Source organism: Lutjanus erythropterus, chromosome 18, assembly GCF_056507025.1.
Source record: "Lutjanus erythropterus isolate fLutEry1 chromosome 18, fLutEry1.hap2, whole genome shotgun sequence".
In the NCBI taxonomy this organism is placed as follows: domain Eukaryota; kingdom Metazoa; phylum Chordata; class Actinopteri; order Lutjaniformes; family Lutjanidae; genus Lutjanus; species Lutjanus erythropterus.
In genome coordinates, this window is record NC_139334.1 from 2,698,205 (window position 1) to 2,725,795 (window position 27,591).

At 39.7% G+C, this 27,591-nt stretch overlaps 1 protein-coding gene across 1 annotated transcript in view; it reads left to right on the top strand.

Annotated features, from left to right (window-relative positions):
• Positions 1–27,591, top strand: part of alk (ALK receptor tyrosine kinase) — a 581,112-nt gene that overhangs the window by 335,897 nt on the left and 217,624 nt on the right. The window lies entirely within an intron of this gene.

Below are 27,591 nucleotides of genomic sequence, written 5' to 3' on the forward strand. Positions count from 1 at the left end.
TTTGATAATGACCTCAGTGTCTTAGATAACTACTAATAACGTTATCTACTTTCGTTATCTTAAACGAAAACCAAACTCACCAAAAATGTTTCACCTCTTCTTTCCCCAGCTTTAGCTATCTAACCCTTCTTTGTTTGAAATAATAACAATAATTTCTCCCAGCTGTTTTTCTGATGTCCAGCCTACCTCTCCTCTCTTTTCACATCTGATGCCATTTTTCCTGTGGAGTTTGACTGAAGATGTTGATGCTAGTGAGAGGGAAGCCGAACATCAGACGAGCAGCTGGCAGGAACATGGTACACAGCCAGAATATTTTCACATCCACTTCAGTGAATTAACGGTTCATTTCAACCAGTCAAGACTTGGTGATTGTCGGAGCAGAGCCGACGTTTTTTTGGTTAGTTTTATTGTTTCCATCAAGTGTGAATGAAGATGATGATGCTAGCTAACTAGCTATCGTTGCTAACAGTTATCTAAGACACTGAGATGATAATCAAAATGAAACTGAGAAGTAACCAACTTAAAGATGAAAAATCACCATGTTTGGAGGCTAAAATGTTACTTTAATGCTGACAGGATGACATGCAGCATTAAAACGGATGTATATCACACTACATTACGCAAGTAGAGTTTAGAACAACGGATAAGTCAGCATGTCCACAATAAGGCAGCCATATTGCCCAAATGTGAAACAACCACAAAGCAGGGAAAGAAAATAAGGTTGATTCCTTATTGAGAGCAGCATACCACCTACAATGTTGAGCATGTTTCTGTCAATAACCTTGACTTTATAATGACTTCACTGTTCAATACTGAAAAAACAACATAGCTGTACAGGTACGTGAAAGAATGTTGACTCCTCCATAGTTTGTTCTCTACATTGCATCAGATAAACAAGACAAACATCAGAAGAATCTCATTGGAAACGTAGCGTATATATTATATATAAATGTAGCTTTTGTGTTGTAATCTTCAGCTCCTCTCCAGGGCCTTAACCACTGCTGCTGTATCAAAGGTTTTAGCTCCATCCCAAACAATACAACAGACTGTCAATGGATTTTTATTAGACTTCAAACACATTCAGAGAGCAAACTTTGGTACAATAGGCCATAACAAAATCACTACCGAATAATGGTTTATTCTATTTTCAAAAAGGGAAAATGAAATAACGGACAGGCTTCTTGTCATTTAAAGTATAACACACTTTCTCAGTTATTTCCAACATATTCTCACTTCCGACTCAATACAGCGGCTTCAAATTATGATTCTGTGCCCCTGTAGTGTCAGTTTTTAGAAATAATAAATATACAATGTCTGGATAGACTTGCAAAATAAAGGCTCACATGTAATGGTAAGGTTTAGGCAACAAACCTTCTTTAAATTTAGGCCGAAAAAAGTAGTCGTACAGGTACCAAAATTACTCACTTAGATTTAGGAAACCAAATTATATAGGTTTAGGCAACAAAATGACTGGGTTAGATTAGGGTAAAGAAACTATTTAGTTAGGTTCAGGCAAAAAAAAATTACTTGGTTAGGTTTAGGAAAATGAATTACATAGGTTTGCAGAAACAAAACTACTCACTTAGGTTCCTACAGTAAAACTACTTGGTTAGTTTTAGAAAACAACATACTTAGGTTTAGGCAAAGAAACTCCTTTGTTAGGTTTAGGCAACAAAATAGCTCACGTTTGGCCAACAACACTACTTGCTTAGGTTTGGGCAACAAAATGACTTGGTTACCATTGGTTACTTAACGTAGATAATGTAACTTAGATAAGATAACTAGAATAATGTTGCATACATTACATCTGGTGTTTGTTTGATCCATACATCCACCTCACTTCCTCCATATGCAGACTTTCTTGCTCTTTATTCGACATCACCTGTCTTCACAGAAAAACATAACGCCAGAGGGGTAAACCGTAACATAAGCATAGAGCCACTGACCAAGCTTCCACGTTTGACACACTGGGAGTGAGAACTGGCTGTTATACATTATAATTTCATGCTTGTTTTTCTACTCTTACTCTGAAGTCCTCCCAAGCACAGAGCTAACAGAAACACATTCTATCATTTCTATCAGTCCACACAGCCTGCTTCACTCAGCAAATGCAAGCTAACAGATACTCTACCTGCTTCGTCCTGCGTGTGGTTCTTGGCTGCAGCCCTGACGTAGCGCTTCCAGGCCTCTTGTTGAGAGCCGCTGTGGGATTTCTCCCTGCAAGCAGGCCAGGCAGGAGGTGTTGGCAGGGGGAAGGATGTGTTGACTTTCCCTAGTGTATTGTGATCCATCAACTCCCTTTACATAGCTGAGAGGCCTCCGGCTGGCTGGCCGGCCCTCAGTCTATAGCCAGTCCCCTGTCAGCCATCCTAAACCATAACACATACTCATAAACCAACACCGAAGAACCAAAACTGCCTTCAGGTGGAACTCTGGCGCTCCCATGCACTTGCACACAGTCAAACACAAACACATTAATTCTAATCTGGGTAAATTAATTTAATATGCACACAAAATGCAGACTGAATGCTTTTTTAAAGCAGCACATTTTTCTCTGTTTCTTCAGAAAAAGAGAAGATAAGTTGGGGGGGGGGTGTTAAGAAAGACAAGGGCGGAAGAAAAATGACAAAAGTCCTTAATGGACTTATTACAACCATCTCCCTCTAATGTTTCATAATCAGATAATATCCCAGCCTAAAGGAATTCACTCCAGGAGATACTATCGGCATTCATTCAGGGAGTAATCAACAAGCTATCTTATCTACCTTCCCACAGACTTCGTGATTGCTAGTTTCACCGGGTGGATATCTGTTGCCGAGAGGGATTCTTTTTTTTTTTTTTTTTCATGAACACCCGGGTGCCTTTTCCGCTCAGAGGATCTACTAATTTATGTATTCATTCCTTTTTGTCTCGACTACAAAGGCAGTACGTGTCCCAGTTCTTTATATATTTCCCTCAGCTGTTGGATCTTGAGCCCACTTGCCAGGCAAAGACTGTGTAACTTGCGCAAAAAAAAAAAAGATCCCGCCCATACCCTCAACATGCCTCTGAAGTTTTTTTTTTTGTTTGTCTGTTTCTTTTGTCAGTGTCCAGTCAGATTGTGAGTCTTTTAGTCCAGTCCTTTTAATGAGTGGTGTGGGGGGTTTTTTTGACCACCATTTGGGCACGTTCTCAGAATTTGTTCTGGGGTGTTTCTGGGCGAGTGAGAGCCTTTTTTGTGACCTTCCTGTTGAACCGAAATGCTTGCTGTCTGACTTTCTATCAGAAGTGCTGCAGCGCTTCCAAACTGCACGCTGAATTTCTCTGACAGGGACAAGAGGACGCGGCAGAGCCAAAATAAAAACAAGTAGCAGTAATCTTGTTGGACTTTTGACTGTGAAGATGTGGCCCCTGACAGCTCCAAAATATCAGCTTCACACCATCAAAACAATGCAGTAATGTGGCAGAGAAATCTCTCTGATAAGCCTCAAAATGTTACCAGTATTTGTGGATGGAGGTTATCCATATTCAGTGTAGCTGCTGGTGCTCAGCCATAGTTAGCTTGCCAAATAAAGCCTTCTGTTCAGGGCCTGTTTGTGTGAATTCTTGTCGGTCTTGGCTTTGAGTTTTGAGTTCATCATAAGCTCACAGATATGTAGGAATGTTGTGGCCGTTTTCAGTTTAGTTTTCAGCGTTCAGAAGAAAATGTAAATGATGTTTCTGAGTTAACCTGGTCCAAATAGCTCCATGTTAAAAAACAAAAACACCTTAGAATTAGATTTACTCTTTATTAGCTCCCTAATTTAGACACTCTGACTTTTATGTAATGGTAGATTATTAGTAGTAATTGTTGTCTTAATTGTTATTGATGATTTTATTTGTGTAATCAGTGATAATAGACTATTGACACTGGGCACTTAGTGCTAATAGTAAAGATATAGTGCTGCAACAATCGGATTTTTCACTGTGTTAGATTTCATTATGTGCACCCCTTTCTTCAGCTCTTATCAACTGAGTGTGAGTGTGTGCACCTTAACTATATTTGTTTGGTCTAAAATCTTGGAGCGCACTTTATTTGTGGGGTCCAACCGGCATTGCGGGGCAAAGTTGCTGTTAGGGTACCAGTTATGGGTCTTTTAAGATGGGTGCTGTTTACAATTACCACATTTCTTCACATTGCATATGAATAATGAAATAACGTGACCGCCACGTACTTCACTAGTAACAATTTCAAATCCTCAAAATGAAAGAATAGTACTTTTTCAGGTAAATAAATCAATCACGAGAGAACAAGAAGTCAAAGAACCTAATCAGTTGAAACTAATTTAAAAAATGTTAGGGATAAAGGAACTGGTCTCTGAGGCATTGGCAAGGTTAGGTAGGGTCAGGACAAGGAGCTTAGGAATATTTAATGTCGGTGACAGGTCCCCACGAATATAGTGACACAAATCAGTGTTTGTGCGTTTCTGTTGTCAGCCGAGTGTCTTGCAGACTAAGAAAGCTGAAATGACAGATATTGTGAGCTGAGTTTTGAGCTGCATCAAAGACACATTTCACTTCCTTCGTGATGGACAAGACAGCTTTTCTGATTACTGTCACTAGACTCGAGTTTCATTCAGTGTTTATGAAACATTTACACCTGGTATTAAAATTGGATCTGTGTCCAGACACGTTACAAGTTTTGTGATTTGTTGGGTGAGCCTTATAACTTTTGTGAAGTATTCTTGATTTCTATTGACCCCTCTCATTTATCTACTTATGGTTTATTTGATAGGGGCAGATACAGTATACATAGACAAGCTGGAAAGCAGCCATCCAATGCAAGTATCAGTGTTTATAGCGAATGCTAATTTGCAGCACCTGTCCTTAGGCTTTTATGATAATAACAGATTGGAACAGCGAGATAAAATGATGGTAAAATGATACAACAACATATCATAAAAAGTAAAAACTGAGCACAGGAAAAAGCAACAAAGCATACATTTAAAGACTTTACATTTAAAAACTAAATCAGCTAGGATTTGATAAGTTTCTTAAAAGTGGTGGTCTTAAAAGTTTGCAGCAAATTTCAAGTGATAAGGTTGTGAGTTTAAATTCTCCTTTCACATAAAAAGCTGTCTGAGTAAAATATGTTTTATAGAATGGAACTTCACAATTGCCACTTGAAGCTGAGAGGCTGAGGAGAAACTGTTATTTATTAATATTTAACACAAGCCTTACATTTTGAAAATTAATATAGTTTGCAAAACTTTAAAAAACGTGTATGATGTGGCAAAAGTTATACCTTATTTGCTTTGTGTCCAAGATTTTCAAGGTGTGGCTGTAAAGACACTCAATAGATTTAATTACAGACTGGTTGGTTTGAGACCGTGTTGTCAAACCATAGAACAAATGTGAGAATACCACTGAGTTCAGAAACAGCAAGGCGCAGTCAAATGTCAAACAATTTCATATCATCTTAAAACGGCTCAGGTTAGCTTTAATCTTTTTAGCGTGACCTTTAAAATTTAACTGAGAGTCTAAAATTATCCCCAAGTACCTCACCGCTACGGTATGTTTCTTCTTCAGCAGTCTCACCTTTATTTGTAACGTTCAGTGATTCTGTTGCAGGTAGCTTTTTAATGGGAAAGCAGACCGACTTTGTTCTCTTATTGTCTAATGTCAAGCAGGAGGTGCCTGCAGAATGAAATACATTAAGCTGTTCTGTTCATTGTGTAACAAACATTGTGACAGTTTGTCCCTGCATATATGCAGATCAACTGCACAGATGACTGCAGCACACACAGTTATGTCTCACTGCATATCATTTATTTCGTATCCCAGTATTGCCTCCATTTTCCAAAGAGACCTATTGAATGTCACATCTTTTGGTGTTTTCATGGCACGTAATAAACATATAATCAGTAATTAGAAGCGTGCCTCTGTTTTTCTTGTTTGCTCACTCATTTAATGTGAAGAACCTATATTTTTTGGTTGGCTAAAAACAAATATGTATCTGATATATTGCGTATGGATGCCAGCTTATTGTACAGATTGCATTTCCACCCACCTAAGGTCCGAACACAATGCAAGCCAGACTACTGTACGTCCAGATAAAGTCAAGCAGAGCTTAAACCTTGCAATTACATGTTTTCCCTCTTTACAGATACAGATTTTAATACCAGGTGTAAATGGGGTCATAACCTGCTGTGTTGAAAATTCAGCCAAATATAGCTGATAACATAAACGGTGACAGAATGGCCTTGTACAGACACGGTTGTTGGTTTAAACACTGAGGCCTGATCAGAAAGTATGAACGGGTAAAACAAAGTTTGGCTCTTATTTGTTAGTTGCCAACCACTGGTGGGCTACTGCTCAGCGTGCAGCTGCATACGACTGTGTGAAAGTTTCTGTGCCGCAGCCTTGGTCTCTGCTACTTGGCTCAGAGTTACAGAGCACCCTGAGCAGCGGTCACACGATGTCACCAGCCGTTTCTTTTCAAGTGCTAGCAAGGAGCTTCGGCGGCTTCCCACCTGCAAAGACTGCCAATTGTGTTGGTTCGAATGCTCAACTAAGCCGCTGCCGGGAATTCGACCCAGGTCTCAGCCGTGGTGGGCGAGTGATTAGCCTTTTGGCAGAATTTGTAACTGAAAATGTCACAAGCTTTGCTGTGGTAATTGTACTGCATTATTCAGTTTTTTATTCAGCTAATTCAGTTCTGCAAGAATGTAATATGAATATATTGTGCCTATTGGTGATGCAGAAAATGAAAACAGGTATTCCCAGGTAACTGCCTGCTCAGGTTTCTAATAAAGGTGTTAGTAAAAAACACATCTAGTTCATGTTTTGTATGCAAAGATGTTAGTCAAGGCAGCAAAATGTCTGTGCAAACTGTGTGGAGTTTATTAAAAAGTGACTCAGGTAAAGCAAACCTGCAGTATGGAACTGACAGTATATATATCACTGTTTTAACTTAAAACACTACCTTTAAATTTAAAGCTTTCTGAATTTGAAAAGAATTTGATTATTTAAAACAAATAATAAGAAAGCAGTTTCAATAATTAATATCAATAAAAAGATATTAAGTTGAAGCCACAACACAAGCAACCGTGACTTATCTTAAAATGTAATTGAAACACGCAGGAAGATTTCATTATGTGTTTTTCAAACTTTAAAAAAAGACACAAAACAAAGACAGGAAATCAGTGCTGCAGAATCTCCAACAATTTAAGTGAATAGTGACCAGATTTCACATGTAAAAAAACAACCAAATATCCAAGTCTCCTAAAGCCCCGACATGCTGTTCACTTTCACACGCACGCAGTCACACCACACACAGTTCACATGGTGCACACGCACACGTGAACGTGCTTCCAAGCTAAGGCTCTATAGTGAAGATTCAGGCTAAAAAACATGGTGTAAATGACATCTTTCAGGTCAACTTGGCATGTCAGGGCTTTATGAGACCTGGACTATGCCAGACCAGCAACATGGAGCCTTTTTTGTCTTTTTTCCCCAGTTGTTTATCTTCTGTTTGAAAGTTGGTCACTATTCAGTTACATTGTTTGAGAGATTCTGCAACACTGTTTTCCTGAGTTTCACTAAAAAACTAAACCTTCAATCAGCATGAAGTTGAGTTATTATTTTTGGATGAACTATCCCTTTAAGGAGTAAAGAAACTAGAACAATATTCACATTGAGTGAGCTGTAATCTGAGAATTTTGACTCTTTTTTTCTTAAAAATTACTGATTAATCGATTATAAAAAATAGTGATAAACTTAATAATTGATTCATAATATATTATGCAGCTCTAATTTGAATAAATAAAACTTGCATATTTACTTAATTGTTTCCACTAAGTTCCTGATTTTTTTTTTTTTACAGTGTATGTGAAGCCTTCTCATTAAAAATAATGGTGAAAAGAAAAATGCTGAAAGTTTACACACATCCACTCAGAATTTACCCACTTAGAGCATCTGTAGTGCAGTGCAACTCTTAACGTGTTCACACCAATCAGCCGCCGGCGTTGTAAAATCCTCATTTATCTTAACTTCTCCTGTGCACCTGTTGCAAATGAGCACGGCTGAGCGGTGGCTGACAGCCCAGTGGAGGGGCCATGGCATCATTCACTCATTTGGGAGAGGCCCCCTTTGGCAGCGTTTGTATCAGCTCCATCTATAAACAAGGCCACTTAATCAGTCGGCTTGCCGGGGCCCGACACTTTGTCCCTCAGGCTCAAGTCACCACTAACCCTCTTTAAATCACTACTAAGGCTCTCTGTTGACTCGCTTGTTTACTTTGCTCGGCGCTGGCGACATTGCGCGGTGCTAACAGCATACTGTCTCGGCTCCCCATCCTTGTGTCCGTCTCACTCTCAGTCTCTGTCTCTCTGCTCCGTATTACATGGCTAGAAATATTAGCAAAAACACACAGCAGACAGTACGGAGGCGTCTGCAGGATCTTTGTTATTATGAGTCTTTAGAAAGCCATACAATGCAAGTTACAAGATCATCTATCAGCTTTCTACTTATTTATTTAATTATGTAATTAAATTTTTTATTTGGAAAACGGTGGCAGTTTTTAGAGGGAACTCTTTTCTCCTGAAGACAAAGAACAGTTAAAACCCTTCTAGATTAAGTGTCTGGGTTATCCTCAGTCCTACCTATTAACAAATTCCAACCCATTTATGAAAAACTCAACTCAGCTTTCTCATTGTGCATAGTGTTGCTGTGTTTCTACACATACAGCAAACTAGCCACCAAGGTTGCAAAGATTCCACGGCTCTTACAATGATTTATCGAACATTACTAACTTGAGTCAGGGTCAGTATAATCATCCTTCTTCACTGTGGAGAAACTAAGTGTGTTCTTTGTCAGAGTGCTCGAGCTTTTAGTTCAACCTTCTCTGCTGATGTATTATTTCGCTGTCTGTAATTTCCATGTATTAAAGACCCCCTCCAGTGAAAATCGAGTTTTAACCTTATTAACATGTCCATGCGGTGTTTTTCATGTGTTACAAGACATATCCAGAGCAAATTAAGCAGGAAACACCATGTCTGAGCATTTCTTGCTCTGAAACTGCAGTAAGCACAGGTGGTCTATAAAACCAGATTCAATCAGGCTGGGTTTATGATGTCATAAACCTAAGGAACCAATCCTGTAATCGAGGGGGTGGCGCTATAGATATCATTAGCAGCGATGCCGAGCCCACAGGAGAGGCTGGATGTAGTAGTTACCTTGTTTCGCGAGTAAAACAGAGGAGAAACCAGATGCAGCTGCTGAAGGGTGGCGGTGGGGCTAATTGCATATTCATGAATCCTTGAACATTAAATGAAAGCAAGGTGCAGAGCTATACGTAAGCTAAGGTATTTGGACTTATTTTGCAAAAAGAAAAACTCTTGTAGAGCATTTTATGTTGTTAAAAACATGACTAGAGGGAGGCTTTAAGAATCAGACTGATTTGTGCTTGTGTGGTTTGCAAACAGAAGGTATCAGTTCAAGGCAACTGCTCTCACTAGAGTTTTTGAGTTTTGAATCAAACTCAAACTCTTAAGTTTTGAAATTAACTGAAAAATGTTGTGCTTGGGCCCAATCTTATGCTGATCTAAAATGACCTGCAATGGATTTAATTTATTCAACGTGTGTCAAAATCCATCTTTGCTGTCTTGCGCCAGGGTATTCTGCCCTGTCCTGCTCCTCGCGCCACCAGCGCACAGCGGGATCCATCTATCAGGTGTGCCCAAGCGCCCTCATTTATTCACCGGCAAGTTTAGGCCAAACATGAAATAAACCAATCAGATTCAGGTGCACCAGGAGCGCAAGTGTTGGCAGGATGACCACAAATTTACCAGGAGACTTTAATTTGTTACTAAACTTTTTCTATATATGAATATAGCCTGTTTTTTCTTGGATATATTTTTTCCTCATTGAAATTATTTGAATTAATTGAATGTGAAGTTGTTTGCATATGTTTTGAGGCATGGAGAAAAATAGCTTTTTTGTTTGAATTATTGTTTGCTGTAAGTGTTGAGTTTTCTTATAATCTGATATTTTCACTTAATGTTAATCAGCATTATGACGCCTAATCGTAGATTCACAATTTTGGCACATTTTTGGGTTCCAGGTTATTATTCTAGCACTGGGGGCTCTACACTAGAATGCCACTCACAGCTGGCATAATTCAGACTGATTATGTGTTTGTCAGACCCTGATGAAGTCCTAGAGTCGATATGCATGGGTCTGTTTGATTGCCTGTGCTCAAAGAATACATTTCTAGCATCTTTTCACCAGGAGATGGATTGCCTTAGGAATTTTTTTCCTTGGTTTTCTGCACCTGTTAATATTAAGCAAGGCTTCACGGATCTTGTCTTTTTGTACTTTTACATGCCGCAGTGCTTCCTTCTCCCATTATGAACTAGTTAGGGTTATTTTAATGTCAGAGCCATTTAAAATTTATCTGTAAGTAAAATATTAAATCAAAGGCACTGTCATTGTAGATGAGAAACTATAATGACCTACAGAACATTCACTTATTATTATTGGGTTTCTTTAGTCAGAGAAATTTAAAATGACTTTGAAAATAACAATAGCTTTTGAACTGTCAGAACAAAAGCCAATGCACTGCAGGTATTACATTTGATTTAACCTTATTAAAATACACAACTTTGTACCAAAAGTGCAAATCACTTTGGTAGCACAGTAAGACGTGTCTGAGTTTATTCAATTCATAACAATGGGAGCTTTAAAAAGGGAAAAGGGAAATCAACAATATATTTGATATTTGGCCCGCAGATTAATTGTTACATCTTCTGACAGAGACAAAATGACTTCGTTCTAAATATAACTGACTTTTAAAGGATAAAAACCATCACCAAACAGTTCTTTTGATCAACAGCATATTTCAAGAGAAGTGAATAATGAATTGTGTACTGACTGGTAGGAAGCTCCCTGAGGCTTCATCAGCAGAAGAATTGATTCGGCTGCTGTGTAACAAATTTTGGTGTTTGGGGGTTGGGAAGATGTTATCTATTGCATTAATATTTAACTGCAACAGAGATCTGTATCTTTGATGGTGAGAGTCAAACAAATAATATTTCTGAAGATCTAAAAGATTGAGATCATTAGTTTACTATTCACATCTAGTGTCATACTGCGATCCTCGATCAACCCCATCATCAGTTTATTATTGTAGCCTTTGTTCATCCATTTTCTGATATCATATCATGTTCTCAGTCCAGGTCATCAAATTCTGATGCTTCTTTGTCACGCTCCTCGGTGTCTCATGCAGAGAGACAGACAGAAACTTTATTGTCAGCACAGGATTAAAATCTAAATAAGATAAAGTGCAAATAAAAGTGCTAAAAAGTGATGCAGTTAAATAGTAACAAAGATAAAAACAGGTGGGCAGGGTATTTACGTTCTGAGTTTAACAGTCTGATGACTTGAGGAAAGAAACTGTTGCAGAACCTAGTGGTCCTGCACCGAATGCTGTGGAACCTCTTTCCAGAGGCCAGCAGGGAGAACAGTCTGAAGTGGGGGTGTGAGGGGTACAGAGGCAATGTCCTGGATGGAGGGGAGTGAAGTCCCAGTGGTCCTCTCCGCCATCCTCACCACTCTCCTCACACTGCAGCCTCCACACCACACGGAGATACAGCTGGTCAGAATGCTCTCTATGGTGCTTCTATAAAATGTAGTGAGGACGGGTGGGGACAGTTGGGCTGTCCTCATTCTGTGCAGGAAGTGGCTGGTCCTACCTGAAGTCAACAATGATCTCTTTGGTTGTTTAGTCTGAACCAGGCCACCAGCTGCTCCACCTCCTCCCTGTAGGCCAGGTCGTTGTCGTCCCTGATGAGGCCCACCACAGTTGTGTCATCCACAAACCAAATGATGTGGTTTGTGGCAGCTCTGGGGACACAGTCGTGTATCATCAGGGTGAATAGAAGAGGGCTCAGGACACAGTCCTGAGGGGAGCCTGTGCTGAGAGTGATGACACTGGAGGTGTTCTGTCTGACCCACACTGACTGCGGTCTGTCAATGAGGAAGTCTAGCAGCCAGTTGCGCAGAGGGCTGCTGAAGCCAAAGGGTCCCAGTTTGTCTACCAGATGCTGTGGAATGATGGAATGAAATGCTGAACTGAAGTCCAGGAACAGCATCCACACATGCGTGTTCTCCTCCAGGTGTGCAAGGCTCAGGTGAAGAGCAGAGGAGATTGTGTCCTTAGTGGAGCGGTTTGGCCGGTAGGCGAACTGGAAGGGGGTCGAATATGGGAAGGAGTATGGAGGTGATGTGTTTCTTGACCAGCCTCTCAAAGCACTTCATCATAATAGGAGTGAGTGCGGTCTTCATGCAATTAACCCCTGATTAACAAGTCAACTTTCCTGATAATTGCTTGACAACTTTTCTTAAGATCTCCTGTTTCTGTGTCAATATTTAGTTTCAAACCGATGCTTAAGCTTTATCTTCACAAACAAGCACCAAAAACATTTTCATTAGCAATATTTTCTACATAATGCCAAGACAAAAGAGAGTTTTTGTAACTGCATGAACTGCAGGAACTACAGGAGCAGCTAACTGTTTTAAGCAGCTGTGACTCATGAAAGTGACTAATGGAATAGTAAGAACATAAAAGCAGAGAAACTGTGGGATAGCTAGAATATTATAACCAGGATAATTAGCAGAGGATAGTGACCTGTCTGACATTAGTGGTGATGGTTTGAGGTTGAGGTTTACATTGCAGTTTTTTTTGTGCCGCCTAATGCATTAGAGTCATTTAGCCAGACACTGTATCCTTAAAAATGGGATCACAGAGGGGGAACATACTGCAAACATAGCCTTTAAGAGATCTCATTAAATACTGGAGGCTAAAATAAAGTAAATTAGGGCATCAAAGTGGAGTGCAGACATGCCACCACACCAAACCTTCAACACCCCGGTGTGTATGTCTCTCACACTGCTATCAGGCCACTAAGTGATCTGTCATTTGGGGCAGCTGAGGCTCAGGAGGTGGATCAGGTCGTCCACTAATCTCTTGTTTGGCAGTTCAATCTCTGCCTCCCCCTGTCCACACAACAAAGTGTTTTTGAGCAAGACACTGAACCCTGAGTTGCGCCTGACGGACAGGCATGGTAGCTCAGCCACAATCCGTGTGTGTGAGAGTGTGTGTGCCTGTGAATGGGCAAATAAGAGGCAAATTGTAAAACACTTTGCCCATTAAGGTGGAAAAGTGCAATGTAAGTGGAGTCCATTCACCACTTTGTTTTCTAGTGATGTTGAATTTTATTTCATCACCATTACAGAAAACAAGCACTTTTGAATAAAAAAAAGTCAGAACTGCAGTGCATCTTGTGCTGTGTGATCACTAGACTTGAGATGAAACAATTTCGTGGTAGCAAAAATGTTTGTCCAGTTATCTTGTTGGTTGAGAAACAAGTTTGCTGCTGAGCACTGATCATAAGAAAGGCAATAGTCAATCCTAGATATTTTGTTCTTGAGAGTGCTGACATTTTATTCCAACCCCTAATTCCCAAAAAAATTAGACCCTGTGTAAAATGTAAATAAAAACATAATGCGATGATTTGTGAATAATGTTCAACCTTTATTCAACTGAAGTACAAAGACAAGAAGGTTTAAACTGAAAAAAAATTAATTGTTTTTGTAAATATGGAATTTGATGCCTGCAAGATGTTCCAAAAAATGGGACAGGAGCAACCCTTTGCTTTTAACAACATTCTGTAAGCCTTTGACAGCTGAGGACACTAATTGTTGAGGTTCTGAAAATAAAATTCTGTCCCATTCTTTCTTGATATACAGCTTAAGGTGCTCAACAATCCTTGGTCTCTGTTGCCATCATTTGTGCTTTGTAATGCACCACACATTTTCGACAGGAGACGGGTCTGGACTGCACAGCCTTCATGCAGTCTAGTAGCTGAACTGTTTTACCGAGAGGCCACACTGTTCTTACACATGCGGAAAGTGTCCTAGCATTCTCTTGCTGAAATAAGCGGGGACATTCTTGAAAAAGACGGATTGCAGCATATGTTGCTTCAGAACTTGTGTGTGCCTTTCAGCATTAATGTGGCCTTCACAGATGTGCCCCAGTGATGCCATGGGCACTAACACACCCCCAATACCATCACAGATGTTGGCTTTTGAACTTTGGGTCTGGTAAAAGTCTGGATGGTCCTTTTCCTCTTCAGCCTGGGGAACAAGACATCCATGATTTCAATCAAATCATCTCAAATGAGCGAAGGTTCAGAGAAGTCTGCAGTCTCTTTGCGTGGTAGAGTCTTAATTTGAATTTGTAGAAGCAATTTCAAACGGCTGACAAAAATTTCCAAATTGTTCCTGAACCCATATGTGTATCCTTTACACAATTATTGTTTTTGATGCAGTGGTGTCTGAGGGATCAAAGGACACAGGCAGATTTTCTGAATCTTTTAACAATATTATGGGATTGTAGACGGTGAAATCCCTAAATTCCTTGCAACAGCGAAGGGTCAACAGTGTGTTGAAAAATGGTATTGAACTGTTGGACTATTTTCCCACACGATTTTTCACATAGTGGTGAACCTCGCCCCAACCATGCTTGGGAACGACTGAGCCTTTCAAGGATACCACTTTAATATCCTGTTCACTTTTTGAACGTTCCAAACAGGTGTTTTTGAGCATTGCATAACTTTTGTTACCCTGTCTCAACTTTTTTGAAACATGTTGCTGGCATTAAAAGAAAAGCAGAATGTGAGTTAATTAAGCCATAAAGTTTATCAGATTTAACATTAAACATCTTGTCTTTGTACCTCAGTTGAATATAAGTTGAAAGGTTTTTGCAAATCATCGCATTCTGTTTCCATTTACACAGCGTCCCAGAGTTTTTGGAAACTAGGATTTTTGTAAGTTGGGTTTTGAGTCATGCACCACAGCAGCTTGCTTTTTTTCAGCGAGCGCCCTGCTGAACTCTGGTGCTCTGCGTCCTGCACTCTCCTGCTCTGTGGCGGCGTTGTAGCTGTCAGCATCAAGGTCTTTTTGTCAGTGCCCAGCAGGACCACGACAGCATCAGATCTTCCAGCTGTTCAGTCGCTGACAACAACAAACAGAAACAAATCTATCAAACCGGTGGTCCTGATGTAGCTGGATGCCTTGGAATTATAAACACAGCAGCAAAATTGGCCTACCAAAATGAACATGATTGGCAGATTTGGCAGAGTTCCTGGGACTAACTACCGCACAGCATTTAAATGCTGCAGCCTAATAACTCCAGCTTAAGTAATATATCATGTTGGAAGGCTGTGTAAATCTTCACATAAATCATCTTTTGGTGTGAACGCCATAACTCCAGTTTGATAAGATAAGCCTGAAAGAGTGAGATGAACTCTCAGTTAAGAGAATGAGTGGTTGCACATGTTAAAGAAGGCAAACTCATTGAAATCCTGAGTGTCTCTTCTTCAGAGATGAATATGCAACACAGTTATTGAAAATTCAACATTAAGGAACAAAGAAGCAACATCTTCTTGACCTTGTGACAAATCCTTGTGACAGAAAAGCAAAGCTACAATAACCGTATGTACTTTTATATGTGTGTGTCTCTGCATGAAGTCTGAAATACACATTTATTCCAGCCCGTCCTCACCAGAAAAACATGCATGATGGACGCAAGTGTGAGCAGCTTATTCTCACTGATATCCAAGTGGATGTACAAAGTAAGACATGAGAACTGTGGGTGGATGGATGAAATAATCACAGGACTTTGTGGAACTTTTTGGACTTTCACCAAGGAGAGTCCTGTGTGAAATGAAAAGTAAATGTAGAGTAATTTCAATTTCAGCTTAAATTTTAGTTATCTGTGTGACGTCTGTCATGCACTTTGTAATGTAGTTATTTTAAACCAAAACACGATGTTTTCCTAAACTTGACCAAGTAGTTTTGTTGCCTAAAACTAACCTAGTGCTTTTATTGTCTACCAAACTCCAGCCATTTTACAACATAGACTATGTGTGTCATGTGACTTATGTCATCGCCTGAGTTACTCCTATCACATGACATACATAACATAGTTATTTTAGCCCTAACCCTAACCAAGTATCTATTGCCTAAACCTAACCAAGTAGTTTTCGCGCCTCAACCTAACCAAACTGCAACTATTGTAAAACCTAAACTGCATGTGTAATGTCACTGAGTTATGTCACATGACCCACATGACATAGTTAAGGTGTGGTAAGCCTGTTGCTGCCAGTAGTCTCCACTGGTAATATAAGTTGTTGTGGAAGCGATTGATAATCAACCTATTCTGTTGTTTAGGTATGAGGGTGAGTCTTTGCAGAAGTGTTTTCACCATCACTGATTTTCAATATTTTTCTTTTGTTTTCTTGAGTGAGTGAGAAAAAATTCCAGCTTGAAGAAAGGGTGTAAATTAAGGCTAATCATCTGTCTTCACTCGAAATGCTGCGTCGTGACAAACGGACAATGAGGCTATATGCAAATGTTCATACAGTTCTTCATCAAGCGGTGCCCAGTCTTGATGTTATTCAGGTAGCATATCTGCATGAAAATCACAAAGGTGTTGGAGACAAGGACCCATACACACTCTCACAATTTTTAAAACAGTGTGCAACACAAAATAAATACATGTGAAGTTACTCACATGAATGGTGGTTTCCTCGGGTCTAGTACCTGGGAGTGACTTACATTCAGAGGGTAACTGTTAAAGGAGAAATCATAAAATGACCATGATGTGTCATCAGAGATCAAGGAAACAAGTCGAAGTACGTTGAATAGCTGTTTTGTGTGTCCGTTTCACATTAATCAGTTCAAATTAATGCCGAATTTTTGTTGAATGAATAAGTGTCAGTTAATGAGTTGTAACAAATCGTTAATAGTCTTGTAGGAAGCATTGATGTTTGTAACTGTTGAACTGAGCGAAATGTTAATGGAGTTTGGCAGCCACTTAACTCATCTTCCAGGGTGTGTTATTTTAGAGCAGCATGGTTTTGTTGTCATTTTCTGCCATGTTAGGGGAGGAGTGGGTGAGGGGAAACAACTCACTTCAACCATAGATCATATATTAAATAGGAGTTTAACCTCCAATTCTTTACAACTTATTTCTGATTATGCATTTTCTGTTTGTGGAGTTTAAGTCTCTCCTTGGATGTGACAGTAATGTTAGAAAACTTGCTACCATACTATATGGTATATGCACCTTTTGTTTAAAGGGCATGGTGAAGAACATAAACATGAAGAACAAGAACATGAAGAATATGTGGTGGTGGTTTGCTTCAGCCCCCTTGAGTCAAAATGACTTTTACAGCAAACACTTCCCCGCAAAAATTTCACTTGCCAATTTGTTTGTCACAGACTGAAAAAGGAGACTAATTTAGAAAAATTATCCTGGCAAAACATTTTTTTTTTCACCTGGCAAAGCTTTTTTTCTCACAACTATTTCACAAATGAAAAAACAAATTAAAGAGCTTAGATTATCCTTGCAAAACCTTTTTTTCCACTTGCTCTTAAACACAGGAGAGGAAACAATTTAGATCAGACTGAAAAAATGGATCACAAGATTTTTTTTTTTTTTTCCCCTTCACTTGCCTCTTTCAGAAGTATTCAGGAATTATGCACAATTTGTTTGTGCTTCTTTTATTGCTTATCCGACGATTGGCGCTGCAGTGAGGGGTCACAGCAACAAAACCACCTGGCCTTGTAATTATCTGGGCATTTTACCTGCTTTTCTGGTCATTCACTGAAAGTTTAAGAGTCAAAAAAAAAAAAAAAAAAAAAAAGCCGAAAACTGTTTGGGTAAGAGCGGCTCCTGGCCTCAGATTGAGTTTGTTTGAGGTGCTCTTTGGATGAGGATGCTCACAGCAGCGTTGGACATGTTTTGGTTCAACTACTGTAGGCGCAAAACAATCTGCATGGAGTTCTGCTCTTCAGATTGTGGATCCAAACTTTTGAATACTTGAGGAGGAACTGCAATATAAGTCATTCCTTTTGGCAGGATATACGTATGGTAATAAAGACTGTACTTGATATTTAAGATTCCATTCAGTTTTGATGTATTATACTCAGGCCAATTACCCAAAAACATGATTTTAGAAAGACGTAAGGATTTATTTAAAATCGTTTTGTCTGCAAGTAATAAAGCCATAACTAGAAAACGGTTACAGCCAGAAACACCTATATTATTAGAATTTATTGAAGATATTAAGGACATTTATATAACAGAGAAGCTGCCATTTTTCTTTAAAGCTGCGAGTAAGCAGATTCCATTCATATTGGGCTAAATGGATATAGTACTCTAATGCCATAGAACCAGGTTATTTTATTTTGAAATGTATATATCTTGTGTGTGAACAATAGACAAAATAATTTCCCTATCAGTCATCTAAAGTGAATTAATGAAAGGTTAAGATATTTATTATGACAATCTTTTTTTTTTTCTTTTTGTCTGTTTTTGATTCTTTTATATAATTAATGTGATTTTGAATGTTTTGTACTGGTCTTTCTTCAGTCTGTGATTACATATTTACAGAAAATAATACTGAATCATACTAAAAAGGCCCATGTTCTAAGTCAGAATGATGAATGTGAAATTCTGTCATTAAGAAAAACATTAATTAAGAAAAAAAAAGAATTGTTGAGGAGACTGAGGCACTGAAGAGGGTAGCAATTTAAAAAGCCTTTATTAGCATGTTGCTATTTAGTAATAATAGCAGTTAAAAACTGCTATTATTATAAGTAATACTTGTTATTGACAACCTGTGAACCAACATCCCAGCAATTCTAGAGTCTGAATTTTAAAGGCTTTAACTGACAGATGCCCATGTCAAGTAATTTTTCAGGTATTGATTTTACATCAATCCTCCAAAGGGAAAATGTCTGCACCATTAGTAAGTGATGGGCTTCTGAAGCTGCGTGGCCACTGGCTTTGAAAATAACTGGGGGCAAAGTGGTTTGTCACGCTGACATGTGCTTTGCTCCCTATTGATGCAGAGAGGAGGCATGTCTTTATATTGTTCTCACTGTTTCATATTCTCTGGTTTTACTGTGATCAATTGGTGTTAAAGAAAAATTCTTATACAAACTCTGACAATGGTTTTGTTCAAGGCTGAATTTGTCCCACTAAACCAGGGGTACCAAATATATGGACCGGGGGCCAAAAACCGGCTAGCCAAAAGGTCCAATCCGGCCCACAGGATGACTTTTTTTTGAGACAATTTCAGAAAAGTAACTAATTCCAATTTTGCGATAAAATGCAGTGCTATTCCTGATTTATATTGTTGAAGATGCACTTTTTTTCTTATGACTTCTCAGGCTGTTAATCATCTGTTTTGTAAACTCTAACCCTGTGAATGTTTTCAGATTGTTGTAGTTCATCATACTAAAAAGGGCAAAATTTGGAGATATTGCTAATATAGGTTTTTATGCAATGATTTTACTGGTTTGGCCCACTTGAGATCAAATCAGGTTGTATGAGGCTCATTGACTAAAACGAGTTTGACATCTCTGCACTAATCCATGATCTTGATAACACTGCTTTGATTGCTTCTTCAGTCCCAGCATTGAAATTTAAATTAGTATTATTCTGCATGGATTATCTGTATTTTACACTTGTAATCATTAAATATAATGATGGATTATTAGGAATATATAACCCACAATAACCCCAATAGTTAAAAAAAAAAAAAGCCAGATAGCAATTATGGTAATTGTTTTCAAGTTGACAGCTACTTTGTTGCACCATAAAAACGTCTCAACACCAAATTTAAAGCATCTGTAATCAATATTTCATAGTATAATGCATCACAGAACAATGTGAAAACAGTGGCATTATGTGAAAGGGGGTGGCAGAGATTTATCTCCTTGGCTTTATAGAGTTTCACTTCATTTTTTTAGCTGTTCGGCCATAATATTAGTGTTTAAGTACAATCTCACAACTCTTACAGCCACAGCAGGCAGCTGTTTTTCAGCAAAAAACAACTTTCTCAGCACCAAACAGCAGCAGACACAGTGAGCTTCTACCTGGTGAAAAGAGTGGAACAGCTAAAGTGCCAGAGATTTCCCTCAGGAGTTGGTGAAGACCAAAAGCTAAGCTAAAAGATTGTACTGACATTCATCAGGTTGACACAAACACAACGTCACATGTATGATAATGTTTCTCTGTAACTGCTGGATGTGTAATAAGCAACTATTCTGCTAAAAACATCAACTAAACAGGTAATGAAATGTCAATTTTGTGCTCACAACTTGTTTCCGCTGCACCCGAGTGGCCAAAAAAAACTCAGTTACTGCAAGTTTCAAATCAAGATCACTGTGGCAGAAAATCATTTTAGAGGAAAGAAGTCAAAAGAAAAACATTATCACAAGAAGGCTGTTTATCAGCATGCTGAAACATACTTTTACGTCATCGCTCTACAGTGAAAACTGTCACTGTGCAGCACCAATGAATGGGGTTGTAAATTAAAAACTGTTGGGACCTTAAAAAGCTTGTGCTGGCCCTGAGTAAATGCATTATGCTATAAGAGGATTTGGCAGAGAATACAATTTGAATGGTTTGTTTTCCTCCTTCTCTCAGGCCTCGGTTTTATTATCTGAGGGAGTTCTGCTCTCACCAACAGTTGGTCTGATTTGGTATGCTATGTTGACAAGAGCCTCAGTTGATTGAATCTGTAACCGCACAGAGAGCAGGAAAAGAGGTTCCCACAGTTCAACAATCACATTGGGTTGAAATGCTTCTGCTTCTGCTGTTTTGGGCTCGTCTTCTTCCTTAGAGGGGTGATAATCAAGTGACATTTTCTAAACACTGTTGATTATGGGAGGCCAAATTTTGCAGATAAATGAGAAAATGCCTCCAACAGAGTCCATTTGCTGCAGCAAAGCAGGCCAAATTAAAGTGCTGGTGTGGGCTTCAAAAGAAAAAGCTAAAATGCTCCAGATTAGAGGCTGACAGCTCCTTCCAGCAACAAAGTGGAGTAACTTTTTTTAGTGAAAATCAGAGGCTCAACCAAGTCTTTGTTTTGCAAGTCACAAGTCTCAGGTATGTTTAGTTAAGTTCCAAGTCAAGACAGGCAACTCCTGTGTCCATTCCAAAGTCCTAAACTTTGAGTTTTGAGTCTAATGCCATTTTAGCAGCAGAGCCTCAACCTACCGTTCTTTGTGAAACTTCAAATATCGAACAAAGTTGGAAGTTGCTGCTTCTCCATCTGTATTTTTGGACCTGCATGTTTTGTGTACTGCAACTCAACTTCAGTAAAGCAGGGGGCTTGCACACTTGGTGCCCTGGCACGGATCCAAGCATGCGCTTGACCCCAGAGTCCGGTTCATTTGATAAGTGTGAACACTGCGGGGCACGGTTTGTTGATCTATGCCCAAGTCTGTTCCAGAAAAGTTTTCTGGCACAGTACAAATCAATTGTACCTCGTGTGAAAACACCCGTAATGTTAGTTCTTCCAGTTTTCTCCTGCAGCTTCACTGGATGCTGTCAGACAAAGTGGATCTGGGGAATTAAGTGTTGACTTGCTGAGAATGCACAGCTTCAACGTTGGTTTAGTCAGGAAATGAAGAGGCACAGTCTAAAGTCTAAAGTCATTAAATTCGTGATTAGGGTTGGCTGATGCCCATAATGATATATTGCAATGGATGATGATATTGTTGGTATCATTTTTCTACACTATCATTCTCCTCCTTCCTTATACTTTTTACATGTGTGTATGTTGCATACTAATAACAAATCGGGCCATATTTTATTCGTTTTTTTCTTTAGTAAATCAGGTGCAAGGTGTTTTAGAATAAACCCATCCTTCAGTTTGCAGGTTCTGGCTGTCACTCTTTAAATTACATATTCATCAGTTCTAAGGCTTCTTTAAATCACAGTGTTATGATGGTAGGGGGCTCGAAGGTCGACAGCATCACAATGGACAATACACAATGGAATTATGTTGTTATTATAGAATTTTAAAGGGACAGTGCACCCCAAAATCAAAACAACATATTTTCACTCCTACCTGTCGTGCAATCATCTGGACTGTTGTGGTGTGAGTCGCAGAGTTTTAGAGAATCTACCAAGGAGTTTCATGTTGGAATTATTTTCTTTCCACACTCGCCAATTGTTTCACCGCGCTGGCTAGCTTAGCGGTGCAAACGTTACAGCTCAGCTGGGAAAAATGTCATTAATGTTTAAATCAAACACAAGCCTCTCGTTCATGAGTAGATGCCCACTCCATTGTGCGTGGTGATACAGTTGGCGGGAAAATAGTTCCTTCGTGAAACTGTTCGCAACAAGGTTTGTGGATTATCGTGTGCAACTGAGTCATGATTTCTGGGAAGAAACATTGCTGTTGAGTTTTTCAAATGTAATTTTTTTTCCACAGCTATCACAGTCTGCCTTCTGCTCCCCTGCTCTCCCGGTAATTTTCCACCCCCCACCCCCCTGCCTCAGCTTCACTCCACCTGCCAGCCACTCCCACCTGATCACCTCACTCCACTCACCTGGCACCAGAGCTGCAGTTCATCAGCCAATCAGCCCAGTATATAAGCCTCTCCAGTTCATTCCCCCTTTGCCAGATTGTTCTTTGCTCATATGCAAGATCTTCCAGCAGTCCTTACCTGCCTGATTCCCCGTTGCCAAACTCTGCCTGCCTTTGACTCGCCTGCATCGTCCCTCTTCCAGTAAACACACCAGCCTTCTGTCCCCGACCACGAGTTCTGTCTCAGCGTCTCTGGGTTCTGCCTGCCTGCGGCTGCACTGTGTTTACTCACCAGCACACTTCAGTGTGACTGTTTCCACTTGCTTACCTGTTGGCTGCCACGGCTCAGAGACTCTCTGGCAGACATCACACACATTCCTGTGTGTGTGTATTCTTCATTTACCTACCTGTCGGCTCATCGATCCCTCGCCTGGCTTCCGCTTACCTTCTGCTCGTCCCCTGTCGGCTCCTCTGCCTGGTCTGACTACTCACCTGGTTCCGACTCCCCCCGCCTGGCCCCCGACCTTCTTCCTGCTCATCCCTCGTCGGCTCCTCTGCCTCGCCTGCCTGCTCACCTGGTTACGGATCCTCCGCCTCGTCGACCTTGTCTCTTGTTGGCACCTCTCAGGTACCGTCGCCTACAGCCCGACCGAACTGTTTGGGTCCGTGGGCTCACGGTGCCGTTTCTGGGTTCAGCCCGGTTCATCTTTTGAATTTGAACCCCAGAGACTGTATTTGGGTTCTCAGCCCAAAGAATGAACTGTTTTCTGTGTTTTGCTTGTTATTTGAGTTCCTGTTTGGCTCTGGCTGTTCCTATGTGCAGCTAGTGGGTCTCACCTGTACCCATTACAACCACAAACTGAGTGCCATCTAGTTCAATTATATTTAACAGAAGGAAGTCATCAGCATCAAACTCTGCAACTCACATCAAGATAATCTAAATTGGTAACTAACACTACATGCCAGAAGAAAAATGTGTATTTTTGATTTTGTGGTGAACTGTACCTTTAACCCCTGGTATCTAACATGAAAAGGATTACTGAACAGGTTTACTTCCAGTGGATCACCACATGTCATTAAAGGCAACACTCCAAGAAGCTAAAATAAAACACAGTCATCATGATTTTACATTTCTTATATTGTAGTAATTTTTTTTTTTTTTAATGCACTGCTGAGTTTTTTAATCTCACCTGTTGAGTGATCACCTCTGTCTTCACTGCTTTAACCCTCGTCATGTTACACTATACAGACTGGGGCAGACAGTCGGTTGAACCAGGCCTTGTGATGCAGTAAATGAGGGCATCAAGCTCTGTTAGGCAGCAGTATTCACAGGTGAAACCAAGGCAGAAATCTACTAATGGAATTACAGTCTCTACTTTGCGGGTTTGCCGTTATAATTTGTACCCTGCCGATAATTGCTCCCAAGCAGGTATTTCTACATCTTACTTGAGCTGGGAAACAGGACTTAATAGCTTTCTGCCTTCAGGCCCAAAGCCCTTCCAGTCTGCGTCTTAAAACCTTTATATCGAATCGCTGCTGGGTGTGTGGAAAATGTGTGCGGTCCACAGTGTGCCTGCAAACTCGTCGTAAGCACTCGGACTGTCCTTGCCAAATTGTCTGGACGCTCTGTGTAAGGAGCATGCAAATGTGGAAGGGAGAGCAAATAAGGCTTAACTGAAGCACTCCAATTTGAAGGCCTCCAAGTTCACTAGACCTCCAAGTTTCTCTGCAACCTCAGGGGATAAAGGAAAGCAGGCGGTGAAAGTTTTAGACAAAGGTGTGAATACAGATGCAGACTCACTGTGATTGCCTCCTCTGGTGCCCCCATGTTCAAAAAAAAAAAGCTGCAGAAGTGCCCTTTTGGATGACCCTTCAGTAGGTAAAACTTGTTAAAGTGCCCTGAGGGTACATGGCCCGGTGTACAAAATGATGTGATGAAGTGCCCTCTCAGGCAGCTGTTTCCAAACTTTCTCCCTGACGGACCTTGTTTCTATCATGCAGTAGACTGACAACCCCTGACAAAATGAGTGTTTCTGCAAATTTGATATTGTATTGATTACATAACAGTACCACTACAGAACCCAAATAGTGAACACAAAAACTGCAGTTGAGTAAAACAAGCTATTTAGATGAATTTTGAGCAGACTGATGAGTTTTCTTGATAGTTTGAGGAACTTTTTTTTGTGCCTGTATTTTTATGAATTTTTAACAGTCTTTTAATGTTTTTTTTTTTTTTTTTTTTTTTTTTTTTTTTTTTCTTTTTGCTAAATTCAGTGTTTTCTTCTCCCTGACACTTGGCTTTTGTTCTATTAGCTCCTTGGTTGTTTAACTGGTATTTTTCTAATGGAGGACAAGGCTGTTTAGCAGACAGTGAAGGCTATTTGAATGTAGCTTGTCTTCAGGACTTCACCGTGCCCTTATCCTGTGTGAATTTCCTTTTAAGTTTTATATCTTAAAGGAGATAATAAAATGACCATGATCTAGTATCAGAGCTTAATGCTAAATTGAAATACGCTGCAGCCTTTGACATTTCTATTCCAGCCCTTACCTTGTGTTACTGTTTACCCATTTCACTTTAATTAGAGATAAAATAAATGCCCTGAATAAGTAAAAGTCGTAAGAAATCACTGTTAATCTCTTTGAAAGAGAGTATGTTAGAGTATGGCTGGCAGTAACACAGACAGTCACTGAACTCAAGCTCCAGACTGTGAGTTTTTAGAGCAGTGGGCTTTTATTTTCAGGATAACAAGCTTAGCTTTACACTGACAGACAACTGACACTTATAAACAGCTGATCAACTAACAGTGGAGGACTCGTCTTACGCTCCTGCAGCGTTCCTGCTGCCTGCCTGAGCTTCCTCAAGTCTTGGAAGGAGGGGGTCGGGGGAAACAACTTGCTTCAACCGCAGATTGTATATTAATTAAGATTTGTAATATACCATTTGTTTGGTGTGCAGTATTCATTTGTAGATGTGCAGTTGCTCCTTTCCATGATAGTCTATACTTACACTCAAGAAAGCCTCATGATCCCCCAGTAAAGCTTTGGCAACCCCTAGTGGGGGCCGGGACCCCAAGGTTGGGAACCAGTGCTCTCAGGTGGACAAAAAAATGGTGAAATGTCCTCTAGGGTGCCCTTTCAGTGGAGGAAATGTGCTGAAGTGCCTAGAAACTTAGTTGGCCTCTATGCACCTCTAAACCGTTAAATAGTTAATAGTTCCTTGTATGTTTTCACTACAGAAGCGTAGTAGTTGTTGTCACATAATAAAACGATTTTAATCTAAACCAGGGAACTGTTTCACCATAAATGCATATTGACAGTCAGCGCACTGGAGCCCCACCACACACTGCAGGTGCACTTCTTTGTTTTTTGCCTCTGCCCCTTGGACAGCCAGAGAGAGTCCACCACTGATAGGAGGGTCTGTCCACTAACAAGCACGGCCAGGGAGATTTTGGCAGTGGTTCATGTAGCCACTCTCCAATATTTTTTACTTTATTTTGAGGAGAAACAAACTAAAAGTTCCACACACACACACACACACACACACACGCACACAAAAAAAAGAAAGCAAAATGAAGAAAATTACATGCTCCCTTTTGACACCTCCAGCAATAATTATCCTCCATAAGTCCGTCCCATGCTTTGAAGTTTAATTAGGGTATAATAATGCCTGTGTATAATTTTGTGGTGTGTAAATCTGCCAAGTGATTCTCTAACTGACCACTTTGCGTCAGCCGGTATGGTCGTCCATGTAGCCTCTTCTGCACTTGAATTGAGATGAGAGGCGCCATAATGAATTGATCAACTGTTCAATTAATCTGCAACTATTTTGATAATTGTTTTGAGTCATTTCTGAATAAAAAAAATGTAAGAATTTTCTGATTTATAGCTTCTCAAATGTGAGTGATTTATGGTTTCTTTACTCCTCTAGTAAAGTGGTTTGTAGATAAAACAAAACAATTTAGGATGTCTTATTGGGCTTAATTGAGAAAATAACTGAAAATGATTGTTAGTTGCAGCTCTAGTTGAGATTTTTTTTCCTAGAGTTTAACATCATACAGTGTTTGCAATCATGTCCATGTGTTCTTATTGTCATATTGTCATTGCTGTGCCTCTGTTTATTGTGAAAAATGTATAATCAAATCTATATAGGAAAAAAAAAGTCCTACATTTAAACAGGCTGCTGCATACATAACTATTTATATCATACAGTATACAGTACTGTCATATTAACACTAATCAGTGTGATTCAAGACTAATTTCCCACAAAGCCAACATCAGGAGTTTTTAATCATTCCATCTTCTGACAGACTAACATACAAATTGCATATACAACTAATGGCAAAAGGCTGTTTGAGCGCAACAGCTGACATACACAAGAAGACATGTGTCCCAGTTAGTGAAGTACACTTTGATACAATCTGACCCTAGGGGGGCTGGTATTACCATTATCCAGAGGCAAGAGTGCAGCCTGGAAATAGAAACAAACTCAAAATGGGGAACAAAAGGAAACACGTCAACTTCTGTGTTACGTCGACCGTTACGAGACTTCTTTCTTACAGCTGTGCAACTCGTGACCCCGACACTGACAAACTAAATTAACAGCGGTATCAGAGCAAGCTCATATTTAATGGCTCCTGATAATGATTTAAAAAAAAAAATCACTTATTCTGCCAGATTTCTTGCTCTCCATTTTTCAGCTTCCGCTCATCAACACTACTTTTCTTAAGTGAGCGTATTAAAAATGGATTTTCTTCCTTTCAAGTTGAGATTCTTTGTGCTTCCCCGACTCAAACACGCACACAACTTTCAGCTTCTGATGAACTTCCTGCTTGAATGAGCTCAATAGGTTTGAAAGTGAAATGGGAGTTCATATCAAAGCTATATATAAAAAAAAAAAAACTATGCTTTGATTTTTTCACCCGCTACCCCCCTCTTTTTTCTTTTTTTGTACTGGGGATGTCATTGACTGCTCTTTTTCAAAGCAGCTTTATTTCATGCATTTTCATCAAGTGCCACTCTCAACCTTCGCCTTAAAAATGTGAAATTATCGCCCGTCACTCATTTGGGTTCTATTCGTACTGTAACAGCACATTATGATCATGAGATAGGAATTTCTGATCATTTTCAAGCTTTTCTGCTACTTCTGATCCGTGTTTGGCAACCCAGTGTCCTTCCCTCT